Raw genomic sequence first — 26,553 nt, forward strand, 5'->3', positions numbered from 1 at the left:
AGTTCAGACGGGGATGGTGCCCCGCACCCCGACCGGGCAGGCTCTCCAGTGAGGGGGTGTCAGTTTCCTGCCGGCCTCTCGCCCGTCACTGTTTGGCATCTCGGGGGCTGTGACTGGCTGGAGCTGGTTCTGGCGGTGGGCACAGCTGCGGGAAGCCCGGCTGTGGCTGTCCCTGTCCCCGTGTCCTGTCCTCCTGCTCACGGCCGGCCGGCTGGCTCCCTCTGGTCATCGGCAGCTGCTGAAGTCTGGACCACAGCAAGGGGCCGCCTTCCTGGGTCCTAGCAATTCTTCCCAAAGGCCTTAGGGATGTGTTTTGGTGGCAGTAGGAATTCAGAGAGGGTGCTGCACCACTGGAGCGGTAGGGTGGCTCTGGACCGTCCCGTGTGTCCTTCCCTGGCCTTTGAGCTCCTTGGGAGCCCTGCCTCCACAAAGGACGCCAGGCAGCGGAACGAGGGCGCGGGCGGCGCCCCGACCTTCTCCCCGTGGCCCAGGCGGGCAGGCCGTGCCACGCTCTGTCCTCCCCTCAGCCTGCCCGCCCGTTCTGTTGTTATTTTACCAAAGAGGACACAGACATTCAGAGAGGCTAGGGTCCATGCCTGAGGTCTCATATCCAGTAAGTGTCAGAGCCGGGGTTTGAACCCAGACAGCCTGTCCCGGAGACCGCGCCCTTACCTCTACACAAACCACCTCCTGGTTCCCTTTATTAGCACAAGACTCATTTCCCTGACAAGCCCAGGCCCCATAAAGGCAACCCTGCCTCCCCCACGTGACCAGCCCTTGCCAACTACTTACCCCAGTGGCAGAGGGACGAGCCACACAGGGGACCCGCCCATCTTGGCCATGGGGACACAGACACCCACTCACACCCAGAAGGACCTCCTCTTTACCTTAGGCCACACGCCCATGCCGAAGGAGCTGCTGTCTGCCAGCTGGTGCAGGTACAGTTCTGTCCTGGAAACAGAGAAGGGACCAGAAGTAAGGGAGGACCCACCCACACCAGTGGCCTGGCAGGGCAGGTGGGCATCATGGCACGGGGCTCCACAGAGTGCCCCAGGTGGCCCCGGGGTCTGCCTCAGGCCCTGGCCCTGCCTCCCGAATATTCCTCACTTGCTGCCCTCAATGGGCCCTTCTTAAGTGAAGGCCTTCCAGAAGCTTCCTTACTCCTCAGTTACCCTGCTCTGAAAACTGGGAGTTTCCTCCCTAATCTGCCCTCTCTCCAAAGGGTAAGGTGCCCCTCTGGCCTTAGCCAAGAGGCTCAGGACAGGTTGGGCCTGCCCTTCAGACGGGGGTGGAAGGCAGGAGACAAATGATGGGGGACGCAGAGGCAAATTGAAAATTATCACCCCTCGCCTGGGGTGAGCACTCCCTGGAGCTTCACTAGATAGAACCTTACTCATTCGTTCAACAGATGAGGAAACCAAGGCTCAGAGACAGGGAGCCACATGTCCAAGAATTCCCAGGAGTCAGCGAGGGGCAGAGATGACTCCCTGGGCCACCTCCCCCAGAAGGCCCTCCCAGATGAGTCTTGTGGCTTCTCTGCTGTTCCACCTGGTGCCTCCTCGCCCTGAGCTACCTCAGGTGCACCCAAGGCTCTCACAGAGTTTAGGAGCTTCTGGAAGATTTGGGGTCTGCTGTTCCTTGCCCACCTCCCACGCTGCTGTCAGAACCTGTACCAAAATGTCACCGTCACAGCAGACACCCACCACCACCCCCCAGCGTGTATAAAGAGCCATATGTGAATTATCTCACTTAATCCTGTAAGGTCAGCAGTCAAGGTACTATTTCCACTTTACAGAGGAAGAAACGGAGGTTCAGAGCAGGTGACACCTGGCCAGGTTCACCCAGCCCAGGAGCAGTACCAGGCAGCAAGAATCAGAGGCCAGATTCCTAACCACTGGGCTCCACTGCCTCTCACCTCTGGGCAGAGGCAGGGCTGGGGCCCTGGAGAGCGGAGGCCCTTTGTCTCACTGCCCTCGGCTGTCCCTGCTCAGCCCAGTCGCTCACCTGAGAGCCAGGTCCAATCCGGATAGCATCTGGGAGAAAACCTCGAAATTGCCTTCCCCTTCCAGCTGCGGGGCCACGTGGCTCTTCTCCAACAGCATCGTCTGCCAGGGGAGAGGACAGGCGCCGGTCAGCACGAGGCCCCGCTAGGCTGCCCGCACACCCCCACCAACCCCCAGGCCCACTCTTCGAGGCAGCACCTCAGGCCCCAACTTGGCTGGACGCCTCCAAATCAAAACGTGCCAGGCCTTTGTCTCACTGATTCAGAGTCCACGCAGGCAATCAACGAATGCAACGGGCTCATTCCGATGAAGGAATCCAAGGGTACTAACAATTAACCCAGAGCCGCCCTCCAACACACTCTTATGCAACCGAAGCCCTTAATAACTTGACCCACATGGTGATGCACGGTAGACTTTCAGGGCCGGGACAGAAAGGGATTTATCGTGCACCAGCGAGTCTGGGTATTCTCCTAGCTCCACATACAAACAACCCTTCTAATAACCTAATCCTGTTTTCTGTTCAAACAGAATGTTGGTGGGGGCGGGGGGGGGGGGGGGGAGGAGCCAGGTGATTTCAGAGAGAGGAACAAACAGGCCATGTGCCTGTCACACACGGGCTGCCGCAGAAGGCCAGCGAGCGCCTGTTTAATTTCAGCTTACGCTTTTAAGACCCAGCTAATGAGCGGCTGAATTATGTATCTACTCATGAATATTTCATCCCTGTGATACTCCGAGGCACAGACGAGCTGGCCTGCTCCAGGAGGAGATGTCTGGGCACTGAGTGAGGTGGGGAGGAGCTGGCCTTGGCCTGGGGAGCGATGACCATTTAGACACATTCCAGGGTCCCAGCTGGAGGCGTGGGCCCTGCTGAGTGGGGCTGAGGCTACTGCAGCCCTAAAGAGCCCCCTCTCCCTCCCACCCAGAGGCCTCACCTGGAGCTGGGCGGCCGTGACTCGGCCTGTGGCGTTCAAGTCCAGTGACATCACCATGGAGCACCGGGTGGCATGGCGGCTGTGGCCGGTGAACACGGAGCCAAAGGCCCGGAGGACAGTGAAGGTGGCTCGAATCTTCTCCACTGGTGGGGCACAGACAGGGCATCACCCGTGGCCCGGGTGCTGCCACCCCCACCTCTCACAGGACCCCATTCTGGCCCCAGGCCCCAGCAGGGGCCCCTCCACTCCCCCAACTCAGCTCTAAGCCACACCTCTTCCGCTGCTGGGCTGGCCCTGTGCTGCAAGCAGGGGCGCGGGGTGAGCAAGAGTGAGCCCAGAAGGGGAGATACACACACCTAGGATTGGTACGATCTGAGTGACAAGGGCTGCCCTAGGGCCTCCTGGGCCTGGTGGAGTCTAGGAGGAGGGCAGAGCATTAACATTCTTGGACCTGCTCTCGGGGAACGCCCATCACAGCCAGCTCAAAAAGCCCAGCAGTCCCAAGCTTTTTAACATAACTATTTAACAAGCACCCACTATGTGCTAGGCACCTGGATACAGCCTAGCCTGACTCCCACTCCCCCAACACACACTTTCAGCAGATCTACATTCTGGGAGGGCCTCTCCTTGCTGTATCCCCAGCTCCTCACAGGGCTCTAACCTGGGCCAGGTGCAGAACAGGTGATCAATAAAGCATTGGAATAAGCCCAGTGGAGAAGCAGGATAGTACAATGGTTAAACAAGCTTGAATATGGCCTCTCCCCGTTGTTAGTCACCTGATTTGGAGCGAATAAATTAACCCCCCTGTGCCTCAGATACCCCATCTATAAGATGGGGGTAATAATAGTACTTACTTACCTCATGTGGTTGCCACAAAGACTAAAAGCTTTAATAATGTAAAGTGCTCAGAACATGCTCCAAATGTGGTGGTGTTAGTATTGTTTGTTATTATTAGAAAAGCAATACTGCCTGGGCCATATATTCTCAGCAGGGGGAATACTGCCCCCAAGAGGGCAGAAACTGATTCTTGAGGATGGGGGCAGTTTTCCTTTCTTATGTATAGAATAGAGCACAGATACACACACACACACACACACACGTCTGTGTGTGTCTGTATATATATACACACATACACACACACTGCATAAACAAATATATGGTGAATCTATGGCATTAACTTTTCACGGTGGGAGACGATTAGGAGAAAGAACAACTAAAAAGGCTCCTCAGAGGGGCAACAATACATTGAGGACACTGGCCCAGGGGTAACAGCTCTGGAGCCAAACTGTCTGTGTTTGAATCTCGGTGCTAGGATGTATGAGCTGTGTGGCCTTGGGCAAGCTGGTTAACCTCCCTGCGTTTTAATGGCCTCATCTATAAAATTCAAATAATAATAATGTCTACCTTATAGGGATGTTTTAAATAATAAATAAGTTAACCTGCTTGGAATAGAGCCTGGCGCGTAAGTCCTCAGCAAGCATTTACCACGATCCCCATCAATATTGTAATTATTATCACCAACTGACACTATTTTTTATTGAAGTATAGTTGATTTACAATGTTGAAACTCTTTCTTTAATGCCCAGCTCAAACATCATTTCCTCAAGGAAGCCCCCCGGCCCCTTCTCTGTGCTCCCTCCGCCTCTCCCCTCCCCAGCTCGGCCAGCAAGCGGTGCAGAGCACTGGAGTCTGGCACAGATGTGCAGCTGAGTCTCCCTTCCGGCTGTCAGTGCCTCCTTGTCTTTGTTTTTACTTATCGGGTCCTCTGCACAGTCCAGTGGGCTGTGCGCTGCACAAGGACACCACACCTAAGGGCACAGCATTTATATCAGATAGCCATAGGCCTGTATACTTATTAGGATGATGGCCCAGAACGTGGTGGTCAAGTGTTTGGTTCTAACAATGTCAATGCGTGACGACGGTTCCACATGTGGCAGTGAGTGTCTTAGGCAAGGAGTACCTGTTTCTAATTCACACAAAAGTACCCAACAGACTAGGGGTGGCCCTGCCCAGAAGCCAGCACAGGGTCTGCACACAGGTGCTCAGTGAACGCTAGCTGAGCAGATATAAGAAAGAGCCGCCCAGCACCCCCTCTGACTCTCCCTTCCCTTCCCCCACGCCACCGCCCCCACCACGTCCCAGCTGCACGTCACCTGGAGACCACTGTACCTGAGACCCTGCCATCCACACTGCCTGCCATCCCCACCAGGTGCTCCAGGACCTGCTCGCAGCAGGTGGTCTTGCCAGCACCGCTCTGGCCCAGGGCCACGATGCTCTGGTCCCTCTGCTGGCTCAGCAGAGCCCAGTACGCCCGCTGGGCCAGGGAGCCAACGTGGGCGGGTAGGCCATCCCAGCAGCTCCTGGGCACCTGCAGGAAGAGCGCCGGCATCAGCCTTCCCACCCGGCCGGGGCCCAGGGAGCACTCCACAATGCTCCAACCCGGCCTCAAGCCCAGATCCACGTCCATGCCTCCCATCCTACTCCAGCCTTGTCAGAGACGTCGTGCATTTTTCTGGGGAGAGCCCAGCCTGGAGATCTAGTCCTGCCACTGGCTCGCTGTGAGTCCTTGGGCAGCCTTGGACCCTGCTCTGAGCCTGGCCTCTTCTTCAGCCAATGAGAGGCTTGAACTAAAGCTGCATTAGCTCATGGGGCTCATCTCACTTGCTACACAAAGGACTGGATCGTACCTGTCTGAAATGAAGCAGGTGGATAAAATGGCTCAATTGATGAGTGACGTCTGCCATGGAAACAGAATGGGGCATGGGGGAATTGGCGGTACGTGTGCTATGTATTTGCTATAACAGATTTAGATACCGGAAGCCCCTTTGACTTCATTCATTCATCCATCCATACATCCATTCACTCAGTAAAAAAAAAAAAAAATTCATTGAGTGTCTACTACATAGCAGGCACTAACCCAGGCACTGGGGGCACAACACTACTCAAGGCGAATAAAGGAAATCTCTGCCAACCGTGAGGAGATATCATTATACACCTATTAAGATGGCTAAAAAACCGGTTTTTAATTTTTTTTGACACACTACCAAGTTCTGGTTAAGATGCAGAGCAAGTGGAATTCTCCCACAATGCTACACAATACAGCCACTCTGGAGAACAGCTTGGCAGCCTCTTTTACAGTGATACGTACACTCGTCATCCAACTGAGCAACCCCACTCCTAGGTATTTACCCAAGAGAAATGGACATTTGTGTTCACCAAAAAACCCTCTGTCACTGGTTATATTGAGTAGGTATTCAAAATCATCAACAACCTAGAAACAACCCAAATGTCCCTCAACTAAAGAACTAAGATAACCAACCACCCTGGTTTTAGCACTGAAAGTCCCATGTCCCAGAAAAACCATTCCCTCCCACGGAAACCAGGACAACTGGTCCCCCTCCGAACAGATAAACAAAGCTGTGCAATAAAATACAATAGAATAAAAGAACTAACGGCTCACAGCTGCAACAATATGGGTGAATCTCAAATGCGCTGTGCATTGTGATAAGTGGAAGAAGCCGATTCCAAAGGTTACACGCAGTACAATCCCATTTATATGACTTTTCAGAAAAGGCACAACTAGGGAAAAGGGACAAAAGAACAGATTAGTGGCTGCCCAGGGCGGGACATGGGGGAGGGGATGACCACAAGGGTATGGAGAACTTTTGGGGGTGATGGGAACTGTCCTGTAATTGACGGCAGAGACAGTTTCACAACTATACGTGTTTGTCAAAAACTTACAGAAGTGAACACTAAAAAGGGTGACATTAACTGTATGTAAATTATACCTTAATAAACCTGACTTAAGACAAAAAAAGCCCTGCCTGTAGAGCTTGCTTTCCTTTGGGAGAAGACAGATGATAAAAAACCAACTAATTAAATTATACTCAACGGGAGTCATTTGAAAGCCATGAGCTTGGATGAGATCACCAAGGAAGTGGGCGTTTAAAGAGGGAGACAGAAGAGGTGTAGGGATGGGGCACCCAGACTTGGAGAGATCAGGGACCAGCAAAGGAGGCTGAGAGGGAGGGCCAGCGGGACAGAAGGAAAACCAGGAGAGCGGAATTCCTGAGCTGCGGAAGGGAGTGATGGCAGGAGGAGGGAAGGACCAGCCCCTGAAGTGCTGCTGAGGGTCAAGTCAGAGGAGGCCGGAGAATTGTCCACTGGGCTTGGCAGCATGGAGGTCACTGTGACCTTGACAAATGTCTGCTTAGCGTGGTTTTCAGGGAGAACGGAAGAGGGCGGTGGAGGTAGTGAGGGCAGTAGAAAGGCACCAAAGGGAGCAGGGAAACGGGCCTGGCTGGAGGAGGACCTTGGAAGCCCAGGATGCTAAGCGGGTGACAAGTGGGCTAGCATCCACCCTCCCAGTGGCTTGGCAGGACCAGGGGCACAAACTCCGGTGTGGCGGCCCTCCCCCTCCCCGAACCCCCAGCCTGGGGCTAAGGAGCACCCCCAGTGCACTGTTGGCCTTTCCTACCCCGAGGCCCCCAGGAACAGCAATGAGTCCCCATCCTGACACAAATCAAAAGGCTCACAGACCTACTAGAGAATGGACCTGAGGATATGGGGAGGGGGAAGGGTAAGATGTGACAAAGTGAGACAGTGGCATGGACATATATACACTATCAAACGTCAAACAGAGAGCTAGTGGGAAGCAGCCGCAGAGCACAGGGAGATCAGCTTGGTGCTTTGTGACCACCTAGAGGGGTGGGATAGGGAGGGTGGGAGGGAGGGAGATGCAAGAGGGAAGAGATATGGGAACATACGTATATGTATAACTGATTCACTTTGTTACACAGCAGAAACTAACACACCATTGTAAAGCAAGTATACTCCAATAAAGATGTTAAAATAAATAAATAAATAAATAAAAAAGGCTCAGCAGGACCCCAAACCTGGCAAAGTAGGACAAGCCGCCACACTGGCTGGACACAGCCTAAGGGAACGCAGCGGGCAGGGGGTCCTGAGGTCCGAGCCTCGGAGCCACCTGCCGCTTTGGAAACATAAAGTTCAAGGGCCAGGCTATCCCAATCGTCAGCCTTCTCAGGCCTGCAGGGGAACAGGGAGGATTCTGCAGACCCAGGCCCCACAGTCACACACAGGTACCCCCTGCATGCTTGCACACGGGCATGCTCAAGGGCACACGCACCCAACAGCTGCAGAGGCCTCTGCACACAGGTGTGCCCATCTACACCCCACGCAGTCACAGCACACTCACCCCAAAAGAGGCCTGCACCCCCAGGCACGCACCCAGCTCCCAGCCACCCGGCAAGCCCAGACCCCCAGTGAGAGAGGCCCCCAGCCCTGCCTGGAGCCCTCCTAGCCCATCTTCAAGGAGGCCTCAGTCCCAGCCTCACCGCAGGTCTCTGCTCCCACCTGGTGGCCATTTGAGGAACCAGAGGGGACTCAGCCAAAGACAGAAGGAAGCTGTGGGTGTGGGAGGCAGCGTGACTTGAGGGGGACCCACGCCCACCGCAGGGTTACAGGGGCTTAGGGGGATCACGGGACTCAAGTTCCTCCTACCAGGTTGGGTCCCAATCCCCGCACTTTTAGGCTCTTTGACCCAGGCCGTGTAGCAGACGCCGCAATCGAGGACAGTCACGGTCGAGAGAACTGGGCTTGCGGAGAGACCTGTGACAAACACCCCTCCCAGGGGCCCCTAAGGAACCAGAGCAGGCTCTCGGGGCCTTGGGCTGCAGTAACAGAAGCACAGCCTGCCTGGCAACGGAGGGGAGAGTGCAGCGTCGCCCTTCCAGGCTAATGAGAACCTACTGTATAGCACAGGGAACTCTACTCAATGCTCTGTGGTGACCTAAATGGGAAGGAAATCCAAAAAAGAGGGGATATATGTATATGTATAGCTGATTCACTTTGCTGTACAGCAGAACTACGCTCAAATAAAATTAATTTTTTAAAAAAGGTGCCTTTTGTTATGTTAATGAGGTGACTTTTGGAAAGCCAAATATATATGAGATGACCAAATATATATATATATATATATAATATTTTTTTTTCCTTTCTAGATTACCAGTTTATTATAAAAAGATCTAACTCAGGAACAGCCATATGGAAGAGACGCACAGGGCAAGGTATGGGGAAAGGGGTGCAAAGCTTCCATGCTGTCCCACCTGGCACCTCCCTGGGTACACCAATCCAGAAGCTCTCCAAACTCCATTCTTTTTTTTTTTTTTTTTTTAATAATTTTGAAGAACGTTTTTTTAAAATTATTTATTTATTTATTTATTTTAGTTGTGTTGGGTCTTCGTTTCTGTGCAAGGGCTTTCTCTAGTTGTGGCAAGCGGGGGCCACTCTTCATCGCGATGCGCGGGTCTCTCACCATCGCGGCCTCTCTTGTTGCGGAGCACAGGCTCCAGACGCGCAGGCTCAGCAGTTGTGGCTCACGGGCCCACTTGCTCCGTGTCATGTGGCATCTTCCCAGACCAGGGCTCGAGCCCGCGTCCCCTGCATTGGCAGGCAGACTCTCAACCACTGCGCCACCAGGGAAGCCCCAAACTCCATTCTTTTAATTTCACTGAAGCTTCGTTATGTAGACAGGATTAACTGATTCAACCTCAAGCCCCTCTCCCCTTCAAGGGGGTGGGGGGGAGGGTGGAAGAGACTGAAAGTTCCAATCCTCTAATTCTGGTTGGTTCCCCTGGCAACCAGCCCCTTCCTTAGGGGCTTTCCAAAAGTCACCTCATTAACACAAACTCAGGTGTGGTTGAAAGGGTTTTGTTATGAATATCAAAAGACACTCCTATCTGGAAATTCCACGGGGTTTAGAAGTTTTGTGCCAGGAATGAGGGACAAAGACCAAATATATATTTTATTATACCTACTGCCTAATACTAAATCTTACTGCTAATAAGGTAAGTACAATTAAAACGATAGTGAAATACCATTTTCACCTATCAAATTGGCCACATGGAAAAGTCTGATATTACTCTGTGTTGGTGAGGATACTGGGGAACAGGCAATCTCATACACTGCTAGTGCAAGTATGAAGGGCAGCATCTGCTGAAATTTTCAATGCATATTTCCTTTAATCCAGCAAGTCCACTTTTGTGGGCAATTCAGAACCCTCTCTAGAATAAGGGTCCGCAAATTTTTTTTTTCCAAAAAGGGCGAAAATGTAAATATTTTAAGGTTTGGGCCACGTGGGAGATGGCCAAATATATATTTTTGGTCTGAATGACCAAATATGTATTTTTCTTCATAAATCACAATATTGCACCCAGCTCAATAAAAATCTCCAAATGCTTTGCACATCAGCTGGCTTTGACAAGTCTTCACCTCTCCCCCCACCCCCTTCCTCTCTCCCTAAATCATGCTCTGAGTGTTTCTTGAAGAAATAGAAAAATCTTGGCTCCTCCAGCACATTGCCTCTCCACTCTCCATATTTGTGGTTGCCTCACTGACCCAGGTTGGCCACACGTCCCTTGCCAGCCACCTTACAGCCTGGTGAGATCCTGGACCTCCCAGATGGGCCTCCTGGCCTAGGGATGACCAGTAATATTTCTCTCAAATGCTAGCATCTACTGATCTGTAGTTGGGGACTGCCTGGAGTGTTGTATTGAGAAGGATCCTGAGCTATGGCTGAACTAGCAAGAAAGTGTGTGGTGATTGACTAGCAATGTCTGCCATGGGCGCAGGAATGGTTCGGAGTGGTGCCTGTGCCAAGTATTTGCCATTTCCAGCCTGGGGCTTCCCCTGCCACAGTGAGGCAAGAGGCTGGTCAGTCTTTTGCTGGGAGGCTCCCCTGACTGCTCCATCACAGGGCTGTCTTTCTACCCCTGCTCCCTTGCTACCTGGAGTTTTGCTGTCTAATACGGCAGCCACTAGCCACATGGGGCTATTTCAATTTAAATGAATTAAAATTAAATTAAAACCTCAGGGGCTTCCCTGGTGGCACAGTGGTTAAGAATCCGCCTGTCAATGCAGGGGACACGGGTTTAAGCCCTGGTCCAGGAAGATCCCACATGCCTCGGAGCAACTAAGCCCGTGCACTACAACTACTGAGCCTGCGCTCTAGAGCCGGTGAGCCACAACTACTGAAGCCCACGCACCACAACTACTGAAGCCCGCGTGCTACAGCCCGTGCTCTGCAACAAGAGAAGCTACCACAGTGAGAAGCCCTCACACCACAACGAAGAGCAGCCCCCGCTCGCCACAACTAGAGAAAACCCGTGCACAGCAACGAAGACTCAACGCAGCCAAAAATAAATAAATAAATAATTTAAAAAACACACACGTAAGATGATTTTTTTTAAAAAAGATCTGTATGTAGAACACTGAGCACCTAAGGGCTCGATTATGGGCTGTTATCATTCAAACGGGACTGATACAGAACTTTTCAAAGCTTCTGCTTCTGAGGTTTACACGTGCTGCTATGCGTAAGCCGGAAACTGATCATCACCATCTTTACATCACTTTGTGAAGTCATAACAATGGTGTTATGCATCTAGGGTTTTACAGGCAGTCCCAATTTCACATATTTAACACATTCTCCTGCCAAGAACCAAATACTTTATTTCAAAAATAAAATTACACTTCAGAACATAATATGGTAACCAGAGCCGAACCTAAGCTCCCACAATAACAACCAGAAAACTGGACAAAGTATATGAAGTAACAGTTTTCAGACACAGAAGGGGCTAGAGTCCCTGAAAGAAGGGAAGCAAGCTAGGAGGACCCCAGGCTGCGTCAGCTCTTCGCCTGGAGGCACTTTCTGAAATGTGGTGCTGGGAGGGGGACCCAAGCAGACCATGGTGGTCCTGCCGAGGCAAAGGCACCAGGAGTTCACGGAAGACGAGGTGCCTGGAAACACCAGAAAAATAAATGAAATGAAGAGCTATATAGCTATTATAAGCCAGTGGTGATGACAACTTACTAGGATATACTCAATCCAAAAGAAGACTGGAGAAGAAAAAAGCAACAAGGAAACAAATAATACATACGAGATTTAAATCCAACTAAACTGGTAATTATTCAAGTGTAAATGGTCTAAATAGTCTAATTACAAGGCAGAGGTCAGAGAACAGACATACCATGCAAACACCAATATCAAGAAAGCTCGAGTGATTATAACAATATTAGACAAAGTAGACGTCAGAACAAATATATTATTACCAGGACAGACTTCTCATCATGATAAAAGTGGTAGATTCATCAAGATGACATAACAATCATAATGTGTGTGTACTGGGAATTCCCTGGCGGTAAGTGGTTAGGGGTCCATGCTTCCACTGCAGGGGGCACAGGTTCAATCTCTGGTCGGGGGACTAAGATCCCGCAAGCTGCATGGTACGACCAAAAAACAAAAAAATACCGTGTGTACCTATCACAGGAGATGCAACAATGCCTCTCCTAGGCACTTACCAAAGAGAAATGACAGCATTTGTTCACAACAAGACTTGATGAAAAATATCCATAGCAGCTTTACTCATAATTTCCCTGAACTGGAAACAACCCGATGTCCATGAAAAGTGAAGTGTGTTAATAAGTCCATACATTGGAATACTATTCAGCAATAAAAGAAACAAAAACCCCAACACAAGCAACATGATAATGAACCTCAAGGAAGAACATGGTGCTGAGGCAAAGGGGCCAGACCCAAAAGAGTGCATAGGATTTGATTCTATTGATAGGATGTTCTAGAAAAGGCAAATATAATCTATTGTGACTGGAAGCAGAAGCAGATCAGTGTTTGCCTGGGGCTGGGTGGGATGAGCTATTTAGAAACGGGCCCAGAGTGTACTTTTTAAAGTGATGGAAATGGTCCATATATGGATCGTGGTAACAGGTACGCGGGTGCACACTTTTGTCAAAACTCAAACTCTATACTTAAATTGGATGTATTTTATTGTGAGTGTTTTATACCTCAATAAAATTGCTTTTTAAAAGAACAAAAGCATACAGCATATTTATCAGTAAACAAAGAAAAATTAAGTAACAACTGGATCCTTAGACATGTGGTATCTCACGAGAAGGAAATCAGGCATATTCTGAAAGAGATAAGCTAAAAAGTTAACACTAGAAGAAAAGGGCCCAAATCAATGTTCCCAATAAGCTATCCTATTTCAAGTTCTCTTCCATCACCAATTCTGAACCCACTTCTTGGTTTAAAAGTAGAAGCCACAAAACAAACCTAATTTCAATCTTCTGAAATAGTCATAGATTATATGGTAAGCAAATGAATTCTGAAAGAGCAAACTTTGAAGACAATGAATTAAAAAATAAAATCAAAGCAGTGAAATATTTCCAGTAAGGAAAAAAAAAAAGATTTCTTTGGAGAGTAAGTGCCTCTTACAAGGGAAGAAAGAATATGTGCTTCTTGAAGAAGCTGTCCTAGTTGCTCTCACTGTGTTCTACTGTTATAAACAGTCTCTTTGAGGGACTAAAGCAATTCTCTCTGCCCCCACCTCCATCCACACTTTGCTGGGATTTCTCTTGGAAACCACCAAATCACAAGAATCTTCTCTGTTCATCAGCGAGCAGAGTTGGGACAAAGCTCTGAACTCTAAGGCTGACCTAAAAGCATCACGCAGAACACAGAGCGGGTGTGACAATACTCTTCAGCAGACGGCCCACTGTGCAAAGCAAGCAAGTCACCTTAATTCCGAGATGCATGAACACAGTCATCGCCCTACACCCTCAGGCTCTTGCCTGAGCCTTTCTTTCACCTTCTGACCCCAGCTGAACCCAAGCACATGGTACCCTGCAAGCCCCTGTGCCTCCCACCCGCTTTTGTACCACAGCACAATTCACTGCAAATCTATCCTCCCATCTTCAGATGACTTCTCACCACCTCCACTGCTGGCCGCTGGTCCCAAAGCCGGGATCATCTCTTGCTGAGCGCTGCAGCATCTCCTGCTTCTTGCTTCCACAGCACCGAGACGATGCTGCATGAGCACTTGAGTCAGGGTGTGCCGCCCCAGTGCTCAAACTTTCCTGTGCCCCATCCCAGGACCAGTAAAAGTGGAGATCCTCGTGATTGCCTAAAAAGCCTCGCCAACCACCCCCCACCTGTCTCGCGGTCCCTCGCACTCAGCCCCTTGGCTGCAGCCACCTTGCTCTTCCTCCACCACGTGGTTCCAGTCTTAGGGTCTCTGCCCTGCTGAGCCCTCTGCCTGGACCCACTTCCCCCCAGTACACAGGGGCTCAGCCCTCACACCTCCCCAGGACGCTGTTCAACCGTCCCTTTATAAGTGGTGCCTTCTCCAAACACCCTTTTGAAACTGCCGCACATACCGGCAAGCCCTGCCCCCCTCTGGCCTCTACAATTCTCCACAACATTTACTACTGTGCGGACAGTGTGTATTCGTTGGTCTGTCTCCCGCCCCCCCCCCAACCCCCCGGTAGAATGTTAGCTCCAGGGACTTCCCTGGTGGTCCAGTGGCTAAGTGCAGGGGGGCCCGGGTTCGATCCCTGGTCAGGGCACTAGATCCCACATGCCACAACTAAGAGTTCGCATGCTGCAACTAAAAGATCCCACGTGCCACAACTAAGACCCAGCGCAGCCAAATAAATAATTAAATAAGTATATTAAACAAAGAATGTCAGCTCCATAGGGGCACCCATAGCAGTACTACTCACGGATGCATGGTACACAGTGAAAGTCACTGAACGAATGACGGAATTTTTAGTAGATTTCAAACAAAGCCCGAGAACCACCTCATAGCATATCTCTACATTTCCTGGTCTTGACTTTGACTAGAAGTAGGAATACTAAAATAAATCAAAAATAATGTATAAAACCCTCAGAAAAGGTATCTCCCAAAGAGCTAAAACCAGGGGATATTAATGACAGTGCACTGCCACCTGGAATTTCAGGCGTTTGGGGCTCCTAAAGTCCTAAACCCGCCCAATCATCCCTCTACTGTCAGTTCAAAAAGCTGACGGTCAACTTTTCCAGTAGAGGTGATGTTTCCTGGGTCCTTAGAACTCTCTAGGAATATATATTAAGACCCCAGCTTTGCTAATATTGCTAGAGCATGTAGCATTTTCCCTTAATTATGTGGACCCAGGCAACGAGACAGCTACAAAGTTGAGTCAGTTGCAGATGTTGGCTGATTGGCTAGACTTTCCTTTTGGCTAAGAGTGGTTTCCCCACACTTGCCGTGGGATCTAAACTCATGGCGCTGAAACATCACCAGTAGCCCCTTCCAAGAATTTCGGAGACTTCTGGGCAGTAGTAAACACTCCTTACAGCTGTCTGATACTGGCATGCCAGAGGTCTGTGGGTTTCACATCCATCCTTTTGCAGAGTGAGCTGGTGGCAGGTGGAAAGTCCTCTGTGGCCTGACGCTGTTCTAGTCTCCCCTATGTGCTGTTTTGTTTAATAAGACATTTCCAGTGGAGCACTTAATATATATTAGATTCTCAATGTCTCATTCAACAAAGCACATAAAGCAGAGACCTGTGCACTGCCCCCAAATTCTGGATTTTAGTATCATGATATATTAACTAGGAATTGTATAGTTTATATGCTTTTTTAAAAAACAAACTCCAGCACTACTTACAATAGCCAAGACATGGAAGCAGCCTAAATGTCCGTCCACAGATGAATGGATAAAGATGATGTGGTATATATCAATATATACACAATGGTATATTATGCAGCCATAAAAAAGAATGAAATAATGCCATTTGCAGCAACATGGACGGACCTAGAGATGATCATACTAAGTGAAGTGAGTCAGACAGAGAAAGACAAATATTACATGGTATCACTTATACATGGAATCTAAAAAAATGATACAAATGAACTGATTTACAAAACAGAAATAGACTCACAGACATAGAAAACAAACTCATGGCTACCGAAGGAGAAACGTGGGGAGGGATAAATTAGGAGTTTGGGATTAACAGATACACACCATTATATATAAAATAGATAAACACAAGGACCTACTGTATGGCACAGGGAACTACATTCAGTATCTTGTAATAACCTATAATGGAAAAGAGTCTGAAAAAGAATATATATATGTATAGCTGAATCACTTTGCTGTACACCTGAAACTAACACAACATTCTATCAACTATACTTCAATTAAAAAAAAACCCAGGGCTTCCCTGGTGGCGCAGTGGTTGAGAATCTGCCTGCCAATGCAGGGGACACGGGTTCGAGCCCTGGTCTGGGAAGATCCCACATGCCGCGGAGCAACTAGGCCCGTGAGCCACAACTACTGAGCCTGCGCGTCTGGAGCCTGTGCTCCGCAACGAAAGGCCACGATAGTGAGGCCCACGCACCGCGATGAAGAGTGGCCCCCACTTGCCGCAGCTAGAGGAAGCCCTCGCACAGAAACGAAGACCCAACACAGCCAAAACTAAATAAATAAATAAATAAATAAATAATAATTTAAAAAAAAGAACTTTGTAAGGTAGCAATTTCTGTCTTTCCAATGTATCCTTTTTATAATGAAACATACATTTTTTTTTCAAAGTCCATGGCAAGTATATTTCTTATGCCTTAGCCCCAAACGCCAAATATAATTTATGCATTCTTTCAACCCGAATGTTCTTTGAAAGCATGCTAAATATGTTTGAGACCAACGTTAATAAATATTTAAGAAATTAAAGTGAAAAGGAAAAATCGAAAAGAAAAGGCACCAGACTGGAAAGAAAGGAGTACATTTGTTTTTATTCAGAGACAGGATCTTACATGTAGAAAATCCTGAAGAACTCACACACATACACACATACACAAATCTACTAGAACTAATAAATTAGTTCAGCAAGATTGTAGGATACAAGATCACCATACAAAATCCAATTCTATTTCCATGTACTAGCAATGAACAACCAAAAATGAAATTAAAGAAACAATTTCATCCATAATAGCATCAAAAACATTAAAATATTTGTGAATAAATTTAAGAAGACACATAAGACTGAAAACTACAAAGCACTGCTGAGAGAAATTAGGGACGACGTAAACAACTGTAGAGACATTTCATTCATGGATTGGAAGACTTAATGTTGTTAAAATGACAGTTGTCTCCAAATCTATACATTCAACAAAATCCCTACCAAAATCTGAGTAGGCTTTTTTTTGAGGGGGGGCAGAAATTGAAAAACTGATGCTAAAATTCATATGGAAATGCAAAGGATCCAGAAGAGCCAAAAACAAGTTTGAAAAAAAAAAAGAAAGAAAAGAATAAAGTGAGAAGATTTTTATTTCCTGATTTCAAAACTTACTATAAAGCTACAGTAATCAAGACACTGTGGGACCAGCATAAGGACAGACATATACATCCACAGAACAAAACTAAGAGTCCAGAAATAAGTCCTTAAGTTTATGGTCAATCAATTTTCAACAAAGGTGCCAAGACAATCCAACGGGGGAAGAAAACGTTTTTATCTTCAAACAAAAAAACAAACATTTTTCAGACAACTAGATAGCCACATGCAAAAAAAGATGAATTTAGACCCTTACCTCACGTTATACATGACAACTCAAAAATCAAACAAAGACCTAAGAGCTAAAATGCTAAAACACTTCTAGAAGAAAAAGAGAAAAAAATCTTTGGGGAATTCAGTTAGGCAAAAAGTTCTTAGATAAGACACTAAAATTCATTCCAAAAAGTTGTAAACTGGACTTCAAAATTAAAACCTTCTGTACTTCAAAAGTCACTATGAAGAAAATGAAAAAGAAGCCACTGACTGGGAGGAAGTATTTGTGAATTATACACATGATAAATAACATAAATAAAGACAATCAATTTTTTAAATGGGCATAAGATTTAAATAGATATTTCACCAAAGAAGATATAAGAATGGCTAATCACCACAAACATGTCCAATATCACTAACTGTTAGGGAAATGCAAATCAAGACCCCAATGAAGCACCACTTCACACCCACTAGGAAGGCTAGAATCAAAGACAACAGCAAGTGTTGATGAGGCTATGGCAAACCCGGAACTCTCATAAAATGATGGTGAGAATGTAAATGTAGTATAATTTAGAAAGCAACTAGTGATTCCTTAGAAAGTTAAACATGAATTCACCATACAGCCCAGCAATTCCACTCCTAGTTACATACCCAGGAGAAATGAAAACATACATCCACACTTGTACGTGAATGTGAACACAGCAGCATCGTTTGTAATAGACCAAAAGTGGGAATAATTCAAATGTCCATCAACTGGCGAAGGGATAAACAAAATGTGGTCTATCCACGTAATGGAATATTATTCAGCAACAAAAGGGAACGAGAGACCGGAACACACAACGTGGATCAACCTCCAAAACCTGGTGTTAAATGAAAGAAGCCATGTGCAAAAGACAAACAGTCTACAACCTGTAAGATTCCACTCATATGAAATGTTCAGAAAAGGAAAATTACTATAGAGACAGAAAGCAGATTATTGGTTGCCTGGGGATGGGAGCAGGAAGTGACTACAAGTGGGCACAGGGGGTCTCTTTGACACATGGAAATGTTTTAAAATTAGACTGTGGTGCTGGCTGCACAACTCAGAGTTTACTAAAACTCATCAAATTTACACTCATAGTGAGTGAATTTTATAACATGTAATAGCATGCCTCGATAAAGCTGTTTTTCAAAGAGTAAAAGTTGCAAAATTTTGTTTTGACCAAAACCATGTTTCAAAGACACCAATTCTCACACGAATTCAAAAAGATCAATATTCAGACTCTGGATTAAGCTCTGAAGTCAGTGTGAGAAAATGAAATGTCTTCCATGGCAATAATGATGTGACGTCATAGTACTTTAACCATGATGTTCTTTATATATGAGAGTAACATTTGCATACTTTATGAATTAAGCATCTATTTTGGAGTCTCCTTATAATCGGAAACATCCTTCTCTAACAGGAGAGGGTATGCAGTCAGAGAAGTGAGTAGATTGTCAACAGACAGATGGAATTTATCAAATGTTATGTGCCCCACTTGCATATGATGAAATTATTTCAGTATATCACAGAAGAAAATGGTAGCAAAACATCTTAACCATACAAATTGATTTTAACCGACAAATTGATTTTACTGTCTATTTGATAACCAGTATCCCTTTAAAACCATTCTTTCAATGAGCCAAACCCAGGACACTTGTCAATCTCTAAATGAGTAAGTTTTACTGACAGCAAATTAGGAATCCACTTCATTGATGTCCGTTAAGACGTATGGTTTCTATGTTAGGATGAGGAAGATAAAGGCAGCTGTCATTTACTTAACCTTTTTTATTCTGGAAACCGGCAATTAAAAACAAAGAAGTTAAGCATTGATCCTGCTCTATTAGTCTTCTATTGCTGTGTAACAAACACCCACAAACTCAGTGACTTAAAAACACCGCTAATAAATACCTCCCAGTTCTGGAGGTCAGAAGTCCTGGCTGGCTCTGCTGGGTTTTCTGCCTAGGGGCTCACAAAGCCAGAATCAAGGTGCTGGCAACCTGGGTTCTTATCTAGAGGCTCCAGGGAGGAATCTGCTCCCAAACTCATTCATGCTGTTGGCAGAATGCAGTTCCGAGGGCTGTAGGACTGAGGTCCCCGTTCCCTTGCTGCCTGCCAAGGAGGAGGGGTCACCCTCAGCTCCTCGACACACTCACAATCCTTCTCATGGGGCCCCCTCCACCTGCAAAGTTGCCAAGGGTGCGTCCCACCTTTCTCCTGCTTCAATCTCTCTGACTTCTGCTGCCGGCCTGAGGACATTCTCTGCTTTTAAAGGGCTGGTGTGAGCAAATTCAACCCACCCAGAACACAACCTTAATTATATCTGCAAAATCTCTTTCAGCGGGTTACCCCTGGGAGTAACCCCTGGAGGCTTTTAAAAGTCACGGGAGACGTCGCAGAAATCTGCCAACCGCACCTGACTGTCTTTACAGGCAAATATATAGCGCAAGTGGATGAGTAAAAAGCAGTCAACGTGGAAGGAATGGCATGATTAGCAAACTCACCGCTTCCTAACTTCCTAATAAAATAATCGATTTATGCAGAGATCGTCAGTGAAAATGAAACGAATGGCAGATGACAGCTGAGTGAGGAGCCGGAGAGCTGAGCGCACCTGAGCCCACTTTAGAGAAGTGACGGACGGCAGAGCGGCCCCTACGTGTCATGTGCCTCTTGCTACAAAGTCCGAACCTAACACGCTAATCCAGCTGTTGGAGCTGGCTTTCAGCTCATAGGAAATTTAGGAAGCAGAAGTGCAATTTAAATGACACCACGAAAAAGCAAACAGAGAAATCCAGAATGTGGAACACTCTACAGCCGGCCCAGTTTCTTCAATACGTCAATTACCTGGGGGTGGGGGTGGGGGTGGGGTGGGGGGCTGTTCTGGATTAATGGGATGTTATTACCAATTACAATACAAGAACAATATTTGGATCCTGATTCAAAAAACACAAGAGTAAAAGGACATTTTAAAGTTAATCAGAAAAACCTGAATATGGACTCAGTATTAAAGTAAGAATCATCATTTTCATTGGTTGGCATAAAGGTCTTAAGGTTGTATGAGAAAACATTCAGATTTTTTAGAGACGCACATAGGGCTGAAATGCTACGAGGGGTTTGCTAATTGCTTTAAAATATTCCGGCAACCACAAGAAGAGGGGATGGACAAAGCAGGTACACAAAATGTTGAAACATACCGAATCTGGCTGATGTATATGCATGGGGGCTCATTGTTCTGGTCCACTTTTACCCCGGACTAAACATTTTTATAATAAACGATTTCATTTAAGAGATTTCATTCATTGAGCATCTGCTGAGAATCAATCACTGTGCTCAGGGCTTCGCATCCACTTCCTGCTGGATCCTCACTACGGCCTTATGAAGCAGGTACCATTTGTATCCCCACTTTTATAGCTAAGAATATGAAACAACGACCAGTGTGGGGTGTAGCCGACAGGCCTGCCAATTGCCCGCCACCCCAGCGAAGCCTCAGAGGCCAAGGAAATGAAAGATTTCTACATTTTTTGGTTTCACAAAGCAGTCTGACAAGTCGCCTGCAGCCCGCGTTGGAGGGCGATCCCCCAAACCATGCGCCAACCGCAGCACAGGGGATGCTGGAAGGTTCGGAAGGAGACAAAAGGCGGAGACAGGTAGAGGGTGAAAGAGAAACAGAGGGACCACAGAAAAGCAACAAGGTGGAAACACAGGGAGACAGTCACGGAAAGGGGCGGAGGGAAGAGATGGGGAGACAGTGGGGAAGAGGGATGTGCTTGAAGGGGGATGTCACAGACCTAGAGTCAGACAAAGCTACTGCAACCTTGGTCCACCTTCCACTCTGCCCCACCCCTCACACCAACCAGAAAACGGGAACGCCTCGGAGCAAAGGAGGGACCAGACACGTTCAGTATAGAGCTCTGTCCACGTGTAGTTACAGATCCGTGTCAGGCACGGTTACCTTGTCCCCTCTCCCCATCCCCCAGCCCCCATCCCGTGACCTTCTCCCCAGACAGCTCACCAGCTCCAAGCTCAGAGCCAGGAGGAAGGGAAGGAGGAGTTATTTATTTATCTAAACCATGTTTCAGTTTTTTAACGGCCTAACTGAGATAAAAGTCACAGACCCTCAGTGCCCAGCAAAGCTGTTCTCAGCGGGGAAAGTCTGTGAGGCTGAAGTTAATAGCACGAGGGCCACGTTAATGCCACTAGGGGGTTCAGATCAGAGGCTCCTGGAGGCGGCTTCAGGTGACGGTTTAATCACAACGGAAAAAACGTGTCTGGGGTTTGCAACGTGTGACTGGGGGGGTGGGGGGAGTGGGGATGGCAGAAAGGGGTTACAGGAGGGAGCGTGGGGAGCAGAAAACACAAAGGAAGACAGAATCCTCAAACAGAATCCTCAATGCCTTTCAGAGACTGGAACTAGACCTGCAGAGGAGGGCAGGCCTGTCACACCGACCCCCCACCCCGCCCCGGGCATGTTAATAACACGGAACCACTTGCTCAAATTACACGTTAAAAAACACCTTCTTGGCCTTCCCTGGTGGCGCAGTGGTTACGAATCCGCCTGCCAACGCAGGGGACACGGGTTCGAGCCCTGGTCCCGGAAGATCCCACATGCCGCGGAGCAACTAAGCCCGTGCACCACAACTACTGAGCCCGCGTGCCACAACTACTGAAGCCCGCGCACCCTAGAGCCCGTGCTCCACAATAAGAGAAGCCACCACAATGAGAGGCCTGCGCACTGTAACAAAGAGTAGCCCCCGCTCACCGCAACTAGAGGAAGCCAGTGCGCAGCAATGAAGACCCAACACAGCCAAAAATAAAATAAAATAAAAAATAAAATAAATTAAATTTAAAAAAAAACTGTAAATGACGCCTGCCCTCAAAAAATGCCCTGGGGTAGGGCATAGGCAAGGAAATTCAACACATGACAAATTTTTCAAGAACTCAATATGAAGAGGGAAGGTGTAGTCACTCTTTAAAAAAAAAAGGAAAAGAAAAAAAAGGACATGCCTAAAGTTCACTATAAGGAATTCTTAGCCATATGCAAATCCAACGTCCAAAAAGGTTTCAGCTCACACCAGTCAAATGACCATCAGCAAAAAGTCTACAAACTATAAATGCTGAAGGGCTTTTAGAGAACTGTGTACCTTCTAGCTGCTGGTGGGATGTAAAGTGGTAACAGCACTAACACAAACTGAATGGAGCTGCTTGAAAAGGTAAAAATTCAGCTACCATATGATGCGGCAGGGCACCTTTTGGGCCTATAACCTAAGGCCACCAGAATCGGAAAGACAGAGGCAGGCAAATGTGCACTGCAGCAATATTGAAATAGCCAAGATATGGAAGCAAAAAAAAGGTCCATAAACAGATGAATGGACAAAGAAGAAGTGGTATATAGACAGAATGGAATATAAGTCACGAAAAAAAGTAAAAGAATGGCATATGCAGCACCACACATGAGCCTAGAGATAATCACACAACGTGAAGTAAATCAGAATGCGAAAGACAAATGCCTTTTGATATCACTTATGTTATCTGAAAATTCATAAAAATGAACATATTTCCACAGAGAAAGGCAATCTCAGATTGAGAAGACAAACTTATGGTTAAGCCAAAGAAAAGGTGTGAGGAATGGATAAATTAGGATATTGGGGTTAACACACATATACTAATACATATAAAATATATAATCCCCAAAGACCTATGGAATACCAAGAGTGGTCTACTCAACACTCTGTAATAACCTACATGGAAAAGAACCCAAAGATCAATAGATATATGTATATGTGTAAATGAACAAGATTCTGTACACCTAGAAAAAAAGACATTTTTCAATCAAGTTTGCTCTGATAAAAACTACAACTTAAAGACACAGACAAGAATTAAGGAGGCTAAAACTTATGGGGGTTTGTCCTGGCACATTCCACTCTAATCTGTAACCTAAAAGCACAACTTGCAGCAAGGTTCTGTTTCCCTAGCAAGCAGAGTTGGCAACGTAGAAGTCTTCCCACCCTAAGGCCGTTTCCTCAAACAGCAGCTCAAATCTACTGCTAATGGTCACTAATATTCACAAGGACTGCAGGGCTGTAAATGACTCATGCCCTCAAAAAATATCCTGGGGCAGGGAATGGCCAAAAAATCCAAACGCGGCAAATTTTTCAAGAAGGCAATTAGAAGTTGTAAGTTTAGCTCAATCTTAAAAAAAAATGAAAAGGACATTGATAAACGCAAAACATCAGGAATTGTCAGACGCATGGAAACCCAATCTACACAAAGGTATCACCTCACACCAGTCAGAATGACCATCAGCAAAAAGTCAACAAACAATAGATGTTGAAGAAGTTGTGGAGAACAGCATAACCTCTCGGTCTAAGTGGGATGTAAACTGGTAACAGCCAATAATAGGAACAGAATGGCAGTGTGTTTAAAGGTAAAAAGTGAGTCACCATATGATCTGGAAGGCCCACTATTGGGCCTGTCACCTGTGAAAGCCAGAATCCAAAAGACACGGGATGGAAAATCGTGTATTGCAGCAGTATTTACAATAGGCAAGACATGGAAGCAAACAAAATGCCCATCAACAGATAAATGGACAAAGAAGAAGTGGTATACGTACCGAATGGAATAGTAGCCTCGGGAAAAAAATGAACAATGCCGTTTTCAGGACTACACATGAGCCTAGAAATAATCATATTAGGTTAAGTCAGTCAAAAGGGAATGACAAATATCCTATGATATCATTTATACATGTTATCCTAAGATTGCTACCAATGAACATATTTCCACAGAAAAAGACACTCACAGACTTATAAAACAAACTAATGGTTAACCAAAATGAAAGGTGGGAGGATGGATAATTTAGGACTAAGGGGCTAACATACATAGATTAATGTATGTTAAATGTATATAAACATATAACATATAAACTATATGAATTATATAATCACTAATACATAGAAAATATATAATGACAAAACACCTACCAAATACCAAGGGAGGTCTACTCAACATTCTGTAATAACATACATGGTAACAGGATCCGAAGATGAACAGACATATGCATGAATCATTGAGCAGATTCTGTACAGCCAAACAATCACAACACTCTAATCAAATTTACTCCGATAAGAAATAGAAATTAAATTTAAAAAACAAACATAAGTAAGGAGACATAAACTTCTGGGGGCTTGTCCCAGCACATTCCACTCTAATTTACAACCTTGGAACGCTACCTCCAGGAAGACTCTGTTGCCCTAGTAACAAGAGTTGAGAACGAAATAATGCTGCCACCTTGTGGCTCTTTCCCACAACAGCAGCTTTAAACCCAGTGCTAATGGTAGCTTAATAGTCACAAGGACTGCTGGGCTGTAAATGACGCCTGCCCTCAAAAAATGCCCTGGGGTAGGGAATAGGCAAGGAAATTCAACACATGACAAATTTTTCAAGACGTCAATATGAAGAGGGAAGTTGTAGTCACTCTTTAAAAAAAAGGAAAAGAAAAAAAAGGACATGCCTAAAGCTCAGTATAAGGAATTATTAGCCACATGCAAATTCAACGTCAAAAAGGTTTCAGCTCACACCAGTCAAATGACCATCAGCAAACACTGCAGGATTCCACTCCCTGTGCTTTGTGGCTGCTTCCCAATAGCTATCTAGTTTACATTTGGTAGTGTATATATGTCCATGCCACTCTCTCACTTCATCCCAGATTACCCTTCCCCCTCCCTGTGTCCTCAAGTCCATTCTCTATGGCTGAGTCTTTATTCCTGTCCTGCCCCTAGGTTCTTCATAACCATTTTTTTCTTTTTTTTTAGATTCCATATATATGTGTTAGCATACGGTATTTGTTTTTCTCTTTCTGACTTACTTCACTCTGTATGACAGTCTCTAGGTCAATCCACCTCACTACAAATAACTCAATTTCATTTCTTTTTATGGCTGAGTAATAGTCCATTGTATATATGTGCCACAGCTTTATCCATTCATCTGTCGATCCTGCCAACAGTTTTACTTTACTCAACTGAGACCAATGTCAGACTTGTAAGGTAATAAATTTACGATACTTTGAGTCACTCAATTTGCGGTAATTCGTATGAAAGCAATAAAAAACAAATACAGACGTCCTACAAGAGCCAGGCTATATATTTATATTTAAGTATTTCTAAAATGAATTTAACCCTGTGATTCACAGCAGCAGCAGCTTCCAAGGGATCCCACCACACACCTGAGGCGAAAGCAGCCTAATAAAGAAGCAGTGACAGCAGCAGGTCACTGCCCCACACTTGAGGTAGAGGGGGATTTGATCTACTGTAGCAGCAGCGTAACCTGAATGGGAATGCATCCTCCTGTGGCACTAGTCCCATCAGCATTAGTCTAATCTGCTAGCATCTGCTGTGCCAACAGGCCCAACGTATACAAACCCTCCAACTCAGTAGCATTAAGTGAGCCAGGCTCAGTGTTTCCTGAAACTCATATCCAATGGCACTGGAAAGCCCAGATATCACCTACTGTTATGAAAACATAAAAAACAATAACAGAAGACTGGCAACTTCAGAAAGAAAAGGGGAAAAATGGAATGGGTGAAAACAAGTGGGATAAATATAAGAGACTATCATTAGCCTCATGAGTTTCTTAAATTCCCTATGACGGTCAAAGCAAAAATTATGACACCATCTGATGTGGTTCTCAATGTATATAAAGGAAATACTACAGAAAATCATACTTTAAAACTGGGGACTATTAAGAGACCTAAATGGAAGTAAAATTTTGAAACTTCACTTGAAGTAATAAAAGACAGATTCCAGTAGGCTATGATAAGTTACATATGTATAGTGTAAGGCCAAAAGCAACCACTAAGAAAACTATACAAACAGTATACACAAATGATTATAAATAAATTAGATTAAAATGGACTTACCAAAAAATGTTTAAGTAACCCACAAGAAGGCAAAATAAGAGAAACACAGGATTGAGAAACTAAGGTAAAAGACAAAACAAAAAATAAAATGGTAGACCTAATCTTTAACATAGCAATAATTACATTAACTGTAAACGATCTAAATAACCAAGTCAAAGACAGAGATTGGAAGAGTAGATGAAAAAATCACAAGCATGATCCAACTCTATACTGTCTATAAGAAGCTTACTTTAAACATCATGATATAGGTAGTTCAAAGTAAAAGGATGAAAAAGGTATATCATGTGAACA

The 26,553-nt window shown here is 46.2% G+C and overlaps 1 long non-coding RNA gene across 1 annotated transcript in view; it reads right to left on the bottom strand.

Annotated features, from left to right (window-relative positions):
* LOC309621484 overlaps window positions 1-24,304 on the bottom strand; it is a 121,480-nt gene extending 97,176 nt beyond the window's left edge. The window contains exon 1 of the long non-coding RNA XR_014240049.1: window positions 23,962-24,304. This is a non-coding gene — a long non-coding RNA (uncharacterized lncRNA). The remainder of the gene's footprint in view (window positions 1-23,961) is intronic.
* Between the last annotated feature and the right edge of the window lie 2,249 nt (window positions 24,305-26,553).

The sequence above is a fragment of the Balaenoptera borealis genome, assembly GCF_965194805.1.
Source record: "Balaenoptera borealis genome assembly, contig: HAP1_SCAFFOLD_501, whole genome shotgun sequence".
NCBI classification, from domain to species: domain Eukaryota; kingdom Metazoa; phylum Chordata; class Mammalia; order Artiodactyla; family Balaenopteridae; genus Balaenoptera; species Balaenoptera borealis.